The following is a 12,184-nucleotide window of genomic DNA, read 5'->3' on the forward strand; positions in this document are numbered from 1 at the left end:
ATGGTCCATGTAGAAGGAACACCAACCCAAAGCAAACAGCACTGAACGTGTGAGAAAGAACATAAGATCCAGGGAAGGAAGGTGATTGCCCATCGCCGCTGTTGGCTGTAGTTCTTATGCAGACATTGGTCAAACATTAGTCTCATTCAGTGTTCATAATAATTTTGTGAGTGATATTTTATTATTCCTTTTTTATAGATAAAATTGAAGGTCAGAGAGGTTAAGGAATATGCCCATGTCATGGAGCTAGTAAGTGATGGAATGGGAATTCAGATCAGATCTGTCTGACTTTAAAGTTCCATCGGCACAGTGTCCCTAAGGGGGGATTTAGAAGAAAGACAAATTACTTCTAATGGAGGTTGGGGTGTGGTCAAGAGAAACTCCATGGGCAAGATCTCATTTGAGCTGAAGCTTGGAAGACAGATAAGGTTTGGAAGTTCTATGGAAAAGAAGAGCCTTTCCGGCCAAGAGAAGGGCTTGGCAAGAGGCCAAGGGTAGGTACACAGAGTTCTGTCTAGCTAGTTCCGGGAGCAGCATGTAGTTCAACTTGACCTTAGCTCAAGGTACGTGGCAGAAAGAGGGTGCGCCAAGCAGTAGGGGCTGGGTAAGGAGTCTCACTTCCTGTGTAGATGGTGAGGGCTCGGTGAGGGCGCGGACGGGGTTAAGCTGGCACTGGGCACAGACTGGACGAGAGGAGCACGTGACACTGGAGGCAGAGAGACCAGATAGAAGGTCATCAAGGGATGACGGAGACAACTGTGAAAATGGAAAAGGGCTGATGGCCCTAGACACGGAACCGGTGGCACTGATGGACTGACGGGCTGGCGTAGTGGGCAGTGGATGGCAGGGGACACTAGTGGTGTGAGCAGATGACCTGTGAGTTTGCTATAAGTTAAAATTTTGGCAACGTGCACCATGGCTGTTTGTAGAGGAGCTCCAAGCCATAGCGGGGAGGTGGACAGAGTCCCCCAAAGCTGCTTGTACCCTTAAGAGTACCACGTTCCAGAGTCTGAGCCCCAGATTTTTAGGGTAAGACATTTGCTCTACTATTATTTTAATCAGGTTCTGTTGAACTCATACTAAGCAATCTTATGAAAACACTGAGGTATAAAAATGAGAATGCAGGTAATACTCTACTTCTCAGTGGAGAGAATGAGATGGAGTGAATGCTCCTATTGGCTGATCAACACACTTTTGCCCCGAGGGCTGATCTGCATGTGAGTTCGGGTCACATCCAGGAGGTGGGTGCGTAACTTTGCGCTGGGTAGCTGTGCAGTGACCCCGCCAGGGACTGGTGTGCAGTGTGAGAAGCGTGTCGGGCCGTCATTGCTCCCGGCGGTGAGCGCAGCCTTTCCTCCTGAAGCACCAGTGTGCCCTCCGGTTGCTTTTTTTCTCTCCACCACGTGCCCATTTCTAGGAATAAAGCTGGTGCCTGAGTCTTGGCCTGGAATCCACGTGTTCTCTTTAAGGTGCCTCTTGCATATCTCTGGTCCGTGCCTTGGTGTTTGTTTTTACAGTTTTACTTTGAGAAAACCATCTTACACATCATTTCCAGGTTCACTGCTGGAGTGTGCGTTCGCCCACGCAGCTGTAGCGCACACCCTGGCCTCAGAAGGGTGACTTGCATTCCATGACGTAGGGAAGGGCCTTCCATCTTCAAGTGGAACATTCGGACCCGAGGCTTCACCAGGTTGTAACATCCTTGTGCGCACGGGAAGGGAAACAGCACAGAATACGCCCACGGCCTTCATACTTCTTGGCTTCGAGAGGTCTTTCTTTCCTTAAAACAACTTAGCAAGTAATCCTGGGTGGACCACTCTGACTGGGGCCTTAGGGGGAGGGAGGTAGTAGAAGTCTAAGCTTCCAGAAGCTTCTGGGAATTGGAACGACCCCACATTTCAGTCATCGCTCAAGAGTGTGGACAAGTCCTGAGGCCTATACCCGCCCTCGCTAAGTAGAAGGCACCAATGAGACCAGAAGGCAAGGACCCTGCAGAACTTGGGGTCTGGGGCCGCTTTCCAAAGGAGGGCCTTTGATGTGTGTCTTGAGGGGCCCTAGGATTTGGACCAGAACAACAGGAGCGGTGTTGGTGTGTGAAGAGTTGGAGGGAGGAGAGGGGTAGGGGTCCCTCGAGTGTCTGCTCTCAGCCAGATCCTTCTCAATGTGTTGAAAAATTCCCCCTTAGCGTGGATGTTGCTGTTATCAAGTCCTGTAGGAGCCCGGCAGCTTACACGTGCTCCATCTCTCCCCTGGGATGCTGAGACCCGGCGGAGAACGCGCTAAGTACTGGCTCATCTGACTAAGGTCAGAGACATCACCCAAAGGCAGTAACTGTCAAAGAGCAGTCACCTGGCTTCCCTGCGCCCTCCGCCGGGCACTGACACAGCGCCTCAGCACAGCCTACGCGTGGGCACTGGCTCCCCCTTAGCCCTCAGGATGCTGAGGCAGGGGCAGGTGCAGTTCCTCACAGTCACTCTGAGAAGGGCTGAGCTCCGGGGTCCAAGCCCTGCGGCCTGAGTCCTCTGTGGCCTGGACTTTACCTGGTGACCCTGGGGACAATGGAACAGTGCCAGCTTTCGAGAATTTCTCACTACTCCACATGGCGAGCAGAGGAGAGCAGAGAAGTGAATACCTTCACACTCTGGGGACTTTAGACCTTTTAACTGCTTAATAGAGTGGCATTGAAATGTAAGGCATTTTCGAGTTGTATTGTAGTCTTCATCTCAGAAATTTCAAAAATGGAAATCCCCGTGTGGCCTTGGTCTGCATTTTACACACGGGTATATTCTTAGGGTTTCCGTCTTTGTCTCTCCCATGGTTGCCCCTAGAGACGTGGCAGCGAGTGGTTGAGGCAGGACTGAGGTGTCTGAGGGCTGCCTTTGACCCTGGACTTACTCTTCTGAGTAAGAGGGAACTTGCCTCCTTTCACTTTCTTTTTACGAAGCATTTAAGTACATGTAAGAGTAAAGAGAATAGCAGAGGGATTCCCCATATTCACAGCACTTGGATTTAAATATTGTAAATACTTTGTTATACTGAATTCTTATTCATTGATCAATTGCTGAAAATTTATAAAGCGAATCCCAGATATTTTATGTTATGAATTACCACCCCAAATTATCATGAGGTGTGTTTTACAGAGAATAAGGACATCTTCAAAACAACCACATTGTTATCACAACTATCAAAGTTAGTAATTTTTTTTAGTGTCATGTAATACTGTCTATCTTCAGATTTCTCCAGTTGTTTCCAAACTTTTTTTTTTTTTTTAAACATTTGGAGTGTTAAGTTCAGATTTCAGTAGGGTCCATACATTGCATTTGGTTGTTTCGTCTTTTAAGTCTTTCTTAGCTTAGGGCACCCCGACCTGTAGAGTGTCCCGCCTTCTGGGTATGTGTGGGCGCTCACTGGAGTGGCCTTTAACCTGGTCTTCCCCCCCTGGATGATAAACTGGGAGTTAGACATAAATGCTGGGTGGGTCCAGGTTCAGGTTGGTCCGCAAGAACAGTCTATGCACTGCTGCTTCACCTCATGGTGGGTAGTGTGCCCTGGGCAGGCAAGACGGTGGGGAAGTGGATTTTATAGAACAACATCTGGGCGGTGATGGTGCTTGTTACTCCCAAGCTTCGGGTGCCTCTAGGCGTGATGACGCCGGATTTCTCGTCTTGCCAAGGGCTGGACGGGGTGGGAGCCTGACCAGTAACTCTCACTGGTGACGAGTGAGTGGGAAGGTGTTGTGAGGAGAATGATTGGCCGGGTCTGGGCGAGAAATAGAAGTGGCCACAGAGAAGGGGAGTGGTGACAGGGAAGGAACGGTCAAAGGCTGGGGCAGAGCGAGGCCAGGGCAGGGCCGAACCGGTCCCCTTGCACCTCCTCTGAGCCAGGATGCTGGCCCCGCGCTAGGCTCACGTGTCCCAACCCAAGCCCAGTTCCTCTGCCGCCTGCCCCTCCCTCCCACTGCTTCCCAACTCTCTCAACAGCAGGTCCATCCCCAGCTGTTCAGTGCAAACATCTTAGAATCACCCCTCAACCTTCTCTCCTACCACATCCAGCCCAACAGCCAATCCTGTGCTCCCCGCCTTCAGCATCACCCTGGACCTGTCTCCTCTTCCACACGGCCACCACCACCGGGCCCAGGTCCCCTCTCTCCTGGCTGATTGCAGCAGCTCACCCCCTGTGGCCAGCCTCTCCACCCGAGCCCGCTGACGTCACCCTCTACGCAGCAGCCGAAGCCACCCTCTCAGTGGGTCCCCAGCTCTCAGCCCTGGAAACACACCCGTGAACAAAACAAGTCCCGTATCTGGGAAAGGGTCCCTTCTAGCAGGTCACATTTCAATTAGATCACGGCAGCTTCATGCTAAACTTCAGAGACTTCTGGGAGGCACCCTCTGGGCCATCTGTGAAAGATCAGCCCTCCCCGCAGACCCTGTCCCCCAGCCCTTCCCCTTCCCGTTGCCCTCACAGCACTTGTAGCCATCCAGCTACCACGTTATACATCTGTGTGCTGTTTGCTTCTTTACTGCCTGTCTCCCCTGCTAGAATGTGTTGGTTCACTGCCACGTCCAGGCCCCTGCACTGGTGCTGGGCATCTGGTGGACTGTGCCTTGATATATTTTTTTAAGTGTTTTTTTATTGTGGTAAAAGTCACATAATATAAAACACACTATTTTAACCGTATTTAACTGTACAGTTCAGTGGCACTAGGTACATTCACATTGTTGTGCAACTCTCACCATCATCCATCTCCCCAATTTTTCACCTTCCTAAACTGAACTCTGTCCGCATTAAACACTAACTCCCCATTCTCCCTCCCCAACGCCCCCCTACCCTCCAACCCCTGGCGTCTACCAACATTACTGCCTTGATATTTGATTACTGGATGAACAAGGACACTGATGCTTGGGGTTGGAAGATCAGATGGCACAGGTGTCAGGGCTCAGAGATTTCTGAGCTGCTTTCTTGGAAGGGAATTTTGAGAAGCCAGACTATCGGGGCACCAGAGTGGGGGGGTGGAGGTGGGGTTCTAGACCCTTCCTTTCCCTGTCCTCCCACCTCGGGGTTTTGATTGAGGGTGGGAAGCAAAAGGCTTCAACCTGGCTTTTATAAACATCACTCAGGACAGTCGTACTTCTTGATGTTTTGCCTGGTCCTGAAAGTGAGACCCAATAATTGGCAGCCGAGTGTCGGCTCCACTTGGTGGAAAGCTGCTTTTCTGTTCCTAATGTTACTCACTCCCTGTGCATAATGTAAACGCCTGTAGCATTTATACCGGCTGCTCTCGGTCCAATTCTATCTCGACACCAGTTACCCGGTTCCTGTCTCCTTCACTGCAGGATGTAAGTCGGGATAGAAGCAGCACTTCATCCCCTTTCAGGCAAGTGTTCTCACGGCCCCTCATCACCCTGACCTGCCATCTCAAGGCTCAGAGAGAAAGGTTACAACGTGGCAGCATTAGGTCTTTAAGACTTGAGCTCCAGGAACATAGCCAGCAGGTCAAGTCCATTGCCTCCATGCCCTGCCAAGGGCAAAGCCTGCATAGAAACAGGCACTTCCCCTGGGCTGCGAGGACGTTTTGGAGATGCTGCAGGGTCCACAGGAGTTGGCTTCTTGCGTTGCCAGCTTGTAGCGGATCCATGTCTATCAGAGAGGTCCTGCAGGGCTTCCCAAACTTCCCTTCATTCTAAGGAGCCTTTTCAGACATTGTTTTTCTAATCACCCTATGAAAAGTTAATAGCCCTATAGATGTACTGTGCACCTGTTTGTAGGCTTCTTGCCTCAGCATCATTCAACGACCTGGGCACCTAAGTGGGAAAAGCAGATGCTTGGATGACTGGAATGTGGGTTGAAATGTTGCAAGTACAATTGGGTCCCTAGTTCGGTGTCATGGAAAGAAAGTGCTGAAATCTGGTTGTGGCCAAAACGTATATGCTGGGGAATTAACGAGAAATAATTCAAAACAAAATACAAGTAAGTGCCCAACTGCGTGGAGCCCAGATAGAGGCAGGAAGTTAGGAAGACCTGTGTCTGGGTGGCCCGGGACCTGCGGTTTCGTGGAAATACGGGCATGTGTTGAGCCTAGAAGGATGGGTAAGGCGAGGCAGGGAAAACAGACATGAGGAAAAGAGAGGAAGGGATGAGCATGGTCCACGGGGCATAGCTAGGCAGGGAGGAACCGACTTCACCCGCGTTTGGAGCCGGTTATGGGGCTGTGAGTGGGGTGGTAAGGCTGGGCGGCTCCACCATAGACCTGGTAGGCAGACGGGGACCAGTCGGCAGCTGGTCTCGCATCAGAAGTCCCGGATTCTGTATCGAGCGCCATAGTGTGAATGTGCGTTTGTTTACTGAACTCCATCCTCTTTTCAGGGTCTCCGTGGGCTCCCTCGGGGCTGGCGAGGTCAGAGCTGGCCCCAAACCTCCGTGTTGACTCAGCTCCCACTAACCGTTCAGGTTCATGTTGTTATCCCCACTTTTGAACGTGGCCCAGAGAGTGCAGAAACCAAGGCCAGGGCAGGGCGTGTTCCTCCCCGGGGGTGTAGGAGGGGGCGGTTTCACGTCAAACCCCAGAAACTTCTTCGATTTTGCATTTTGGAAGCTTTTGAGGTAGAGAGGTTTCATGTTTAACCTAAATTATTATCAGCTAAATTATAAAGAAAACTATTATGAGTTCATAATTATATATACTTAGTTTATAGATTACATATAATTACGCATGTGATTATGTAATTATTAAAGTAGGATAAAATTGATTATAAAAATACCATTTTCCTTGGTCACATGTCCCCCGCATCTGCAACGCGGGCGATTCTGGCTGTTTGAACAGTGAACTCTGATCAATGGTCTGGATTTCGCGGTCTTTTCTGCAGGAACTTTGCCTCCTTGTGTTATTAGAATTCTCGGCACTTCTTCCAGAAAGGGCTGGAGAGAGGAGAAATGTCATTCGTGGCAGGTGCGAGCAGGAAGCTGGGGGAGAGGTTTGGTGGAGAAGGAGGGAGCCCTCACCCCTCCACCCACGTGGGCTGCAGAAGGATTCGGCTGTGGGTCTGGAGGATCGTTGGGTTTCCAGGGCGCGTGTCGACCTCTGGGATCCAGCGCAGAAGGAGCCGGGTCTCACAGCTGCTCAGCATCTGGACTGCAGTGAAAGGAGAGACATCAGACCTGAGGACAGGGAGGTCTGGGGGTGACAGCAGGGCCGCCCAGAAGTCGGCACTCACCCGAGTGCTGCTCGTTCTTTCCTGACTGTTCTCTCTGTCCCTTCATTATTTCTTTTATCGTTATTGCTGTATTACCCTTGGTGGTCATAGTATTCAGGAGAAGAAAAGCACTGGTTCTAGGGCGGGCAAGAGTTAAATGCTTTAATCACTTTAGCATGTTTAACCTTCACAGCAGCCTTTGATTTGGGCGTCTCCCTCTCACAGAGAAGGGCTGCCCGAGGTCAAAGGTGTGGGCCTTGTACTCTGAGCATCCTCTGATCTCTTCCCTCCCTAAATGCTCTTTCTCTCCCCTCCGCCGTATAATCATGGCTTTCGGTGTCCTCGTGGACCCTCTAAATCCCCCTGTCTGAGTTTAGGGCCCAGCACTCCCACCTCCTAGCGGTGGGAGCTGGACCGGCTCCCTGGCCTCAGTGTTTCCATGCCGTCAGCTGTGAAATGGGGACAATGATGTGTGAGCTGACTCAGCGAATGTTAGTTGTTATCATTTCCTCCTTCTTTACAAATATGAACCTCTCCCCTCCCTCTCCCCCAGGTGCCTCTCCCCTCTCCCCCCCTTTCCCTTTTGTCCATCTACCTCTTTTTTCCTGTCTGTAATCGAGCTGCGCAGCACAATAGCAAATAGAACAAAAACAAATCTGTCCTTCAGACCGTGTGCCCTTACAGCCCCCTGGGTTTGGTCCTTCCATCAGCCCCTGAAATTGGAGGCAGCAGATTGGGACTTTACAGTGACTTCCTGTGCTCCACACCCCTCCCTGGCCATTACCTCGCTGGCCCCGCCTGTCTCCAAGTGGAGTTTGCCAAACCCGAGGCAGTAACTGGCCAGAGCCAGGCGTGGCCCCAGATCGCAGGGTCCAGAGGCAGCTGAGCTTCGGGAGTAGCAAAAATAAAGACTGCAAAATCTAACAAACTGAACATCTTTAAATGGGACAAGAGGCTTCAAAATTGCTGCGTTATATGGAAGAAACCTTGGCCGCAGATCTCGTCTGTAACGAGGGTTTGACAGCCATTGGGGCCCTGCTGGCTCAGCCCACACCTCTGGTGAGAATGGGGTGACCAGGGTGTGTCCTCCCTCCTACGAGGCCTAGGAATTAACGGACAGGTTGAGATCGCGGTGGGCGGGAGGACCGTGATGATATGAGGTGTTGGCTCCTATCAGGGCCTCTAGGGGCCTTGGGAGGGGAGGGGAGGGCAGGGAGGCTGGAGGAGCTGCTTTCGGTGATGAGGCGATGCGACCCTGGGGCCCAGAGGTCCTCCCTCTTGAACTAGGATTTCATGTCTGTGTGCGGCAGCCCCTCCCTTTCCCTCCTGTATCCCTGCCTCTGCTCTAGCTTCTGCTTTGAACAAATACTGATATTTCCATTTAGAGCTTTTTGGAAGACAATTTAGAAATATATGTAAAATTTTAAAGTATGCATACTCTTCAATCCATAATTCTACTTTTTGCTATACCTATAGTGGAGAAATACTTTCACAATTTTTTTTTAAACATGCATTTTCAAGGATGTTTACCACAGTATTTGTAACAATAAAAAACAAGGGGAAAAATGCTAATCGATGGCAGAATAGCTGAATAAATCATAGTATAACCGTAGCAGGAACTGCCACGCTGCTAGTTACCCCTCATGAAATTGCCATTCTGGGTATTTTTGACCTAGAAAATGGCAAGTTTGTAGAATGAGAGCTATCCCTGTGCCTCTATTTCTTCATCTTTAAAATGGGGACAATCATCGTGCCTCTCACAGGGTTAATGTAAGGATTTAATGCAATACCGTGTGGCCTTGGAACAGTGCCCAGCCCATGGCCAGAGCCCGGTAAATATTTGCTGATACTTCTGTGTATCTGTATGAACATGGAAAGAGCCCAAAATACACCATTTGGAGAAAATAGCTATATGTATATGCTTTCAAATATCCATGAAGTATGAACCCACTCATGGGGGGAAAACACGTGTGTGTGCATGTGTGTGTGTGTGTGTGTGTGTGTGTGTGTGTGTGTAAACTCCTAAGAACAGGACTAGAAGGCCACTGTCCACGCTGTTCCTAATGGTTCACCCTGGAGAAGGGAGCTGGGATTGGGGGAGGGTGGGGGGTGGGCAGAGGACGTGGCCCTCAGAGCTCACCCAGAGGCGCAGAGCTGCTGGCAGAGGCACACACCTATAAAGGGAGAGGTCCTTAGCCCTGCAGGGCTCTTGTCTCTGCAGCTCCTGCTGGAGCTTGAAGTCCCAGGGAGAGTCGTCAGGAAGGGGTGATGGATGTAAATGGATGGATGATCAAGAGGTCAGGACCCCCAAGCAATATCTGCAGCCCTGTGAGGACAGACCGAAACCTCTGTGGGTTCTTACTGCACCTGGCGTGGATGATGTGGGTGACGTGGGTGACCTGGGGTCCTGCAGCAGCCAAACCCTCCCAGGAGCAGACACAGCCAGGCCCAGGAGTCAGAGGGGCTGGAGGGGCTGGAGATGGAGGGGCGGTTGCAGGTCTCGCTTCTGCTTCACACCAAGGAGGTGAATCAGCACGTCAGCCGCGATGCGTGTGACCTGCAAAACCCGTCAAACCTCCCAAGAGTGTCCCTTGTGGTCCCTTAACTGGAAACAAACAAGAAAGAGGATTCTGATGGGCACGCTGCAGGGCCGTCAAGGGGAATTACACGTTTTCCTCTAAATACTTCTGGATTAATTGAACTGTTTTACATTGTGACTATAAATGTTAATACTTCTTGTGAATTAAAAAAAAAAAGAAACCCTTGGTGAAAAAAAAAAGGGGGGGGAAAGGAAAGAAAACTCTTTTACCCAGTGAGATTCAGTGTTCAGTTGTGTAGCTAACAGCCTGTTGAGATGAGGGAGGAATCAGGCCTCTGCACTGTCACCACCCAGTCCCGCCGCCGTCACCTGTCACTGGGCTGCTGCAGTCACCCCCTGACGGGCCTCCCTGCCTCTGATCTGTTCCCACTTCAGCCAGAGTGATCATTTCAAAATGCAAATTAGGTGCTGCTGTGGCCTCTTTAAAAATGCTCCAGTGACTTCTCATTGCCTTTATTGTGAAATCATAAATCATAACTGCTTACTCTGGTGCTGAAGTTGCTGTAACACTGTCTCTCTCTCTCTCTCTCTCTCTCTCCCCTCCCCTGGTCACAGAGCCAGGCCTGCTACAGAATTACCGTGTGTATAATAGTAGTAAGAAGCTTACTGATCCCCTACTATGTGCAACATCATGCTAGGTGCCTTGACTACATGATCTGATACCAACAGCATCTCTAGAAGCTTTTCCTATCTTTATTCACAGACAAGGATGCTGAGATTTAGGGGACATTGAGAAACAGACCAGAAGTCTTACAACCATTGCGTGGCATCCGCAGGACTGGAGGCTGACTGGGTCTGGCCCCAAATCCACGAGCATGGTGTTCGGCAGCCATCCATCCTGTGAAGAGCCTCTGCTCTCCTGGTCACACCACCTGTTGAGGGCGCGACTGTCTTCCCTCTGGGCTGCAGGCTCCGGGAGGGTAGGAGCCCGGGAGCAGCTGTGGGTCTGCTACTACACCGCCAGCCCCTCGCATCCTGCTTGCACACATCAGGTCACCAAACAGTGTTTGTGGGAAGCGTAGATGCGCCAGCACGGTGCTGGGTTCTGGAGTGATGGCTGGGGTCAGGGTGAACCAAGCAAGGTGGTGTGTGCCTGGGGGGGCCTGTGGTCTGTAGGGGCCGGGGTGTCATATGTCACTGTGTCACAAGCTGTGATAAGTGCCACGAAGGGCGCTGGGGAAAGTGGAAGGGGGGCCCGGCCTGCCCTGGGCAGGGAGCAGCGGGGCACAGAGAGGCATTCAGGAGGTGTTTGCACGATGAGTCACAGGGAACAACAGTTCAGCTTGATCTCGCTGCTTCCACGCGGCTCTGCTTAGGGCTTCTCCAGGCTCCGTGACCAGTAATGGGATAGGTGGGTCCTGCCCACCCATCTCTCGGAACAAATCAGTGCAGCAGTAGAAGCGTCTTTCTACACGGCGGGAACTGTCCCGCCGGCCAGGCTGCCCTGCGCCCCTCCCCTCCCTGACGGCCACCTCCAGGTCCCACCAGTGTCGCTGCCCGTGGGACAGCTGCCTGGGGGCTCAGCGTTTTCTCAACTCCTAAGAATAGGCAGACTCTTCAGTGTCAAGTAAGGGGTGTGTTTTGGTTTGGTTCTGATGACACTGGAAGATGCTGAAGCCCGGGTTTGTTGGGAGCTTGGCATGTACTTTGCACAGAGTGCCTGTTACGTGTCATGCCCGTTGCTTCTCACAAAAGCCAGTGAGGCCGCCCCTCCAAAGATTAGGAGGCTGCGGTGCCATGCGGTTCATCTGTCCAAAGCCCCACAGTGCTCGTGCTTAGAAACTAGACTGTAGTGCCTTCTAGAGAGTTCCGGCTCCAGTACCTAAGCACCAGTCTCCAGCCTCAAGGAGAGAGGTTTCCAAGGGCTCAAGCCTTTCACATGTGAGACTTGGCTGGAGTCGAGACCACACCTGCTGGGCTGTGTGCGTGTGTGTAGGGGCGGGTGACGAGTGAGTCCTCTGCCTAACGTGCGCCCCTCTAAGTGGTGATAAAAAGGGGCGCGTCCTTCGCAGAGGACTCGCCCACCTGCCCACCCATCTGCTGAACAGGCTTAGCTCTAAAATTCCATTTCAGAGCTGTAGTTCTAATCACCAAGGTTCGGCTGTTTTTCTGGACAATGTCTACCGTAAAGGTTTGTCCTGAGGCCACTGGGTTGGGTATTGGTGACCTAGATTAGAGGTATCACTGAAGAATAAAGGCAAGTTGGTCACTGTTGCCCAAAAAAGGACTTTCCTATTTCACAAGCTCCTGCAAGAGTGTTTTAATAGTTGCGTTGAGGCCCGCAAGGTAATGGACCTAATTTATCCTTGCCCTTCAGGTGCTGGTGTTTCACCGCCGTGCTCCGTTATTCCTGGTGCACTGCAGTGTCGTAAATGGGAGAGAAAAATTGGGTATT

General features: G+C 51.3%; 1 protein-coding gene across 2 annotated transcripts in view; it reads left to right on the forward strand.

Annotated features, from left to right (window-relative positions):
* AGPAT4 (1-acylglycerol-3-phosphate O-acyltransferase 4) overlaps positions 1-12,184 on the forward strand; it is a gene marked incomplete at its 5' end in the record, with an annotated part of 84,974 nt that overhangs the window by 40,576 nt on the left and 32,214 nt on the right. The window lies entirely within an intron of this gene.

The sequence above is a fragment of the Balaenoptera physalus genome, assembly GCF_965194825.1.
Source record: "Balaenoptera physalus genome assembly, chromosome: 9".
Taxonomy (NCBI): domain Eukaryota; kingdom Metazoa; phylum Chordata; class Mammalia; order Artiodactyla; family Balaenopteridae; genus Balaenoptera; species Balaenoptera physalus.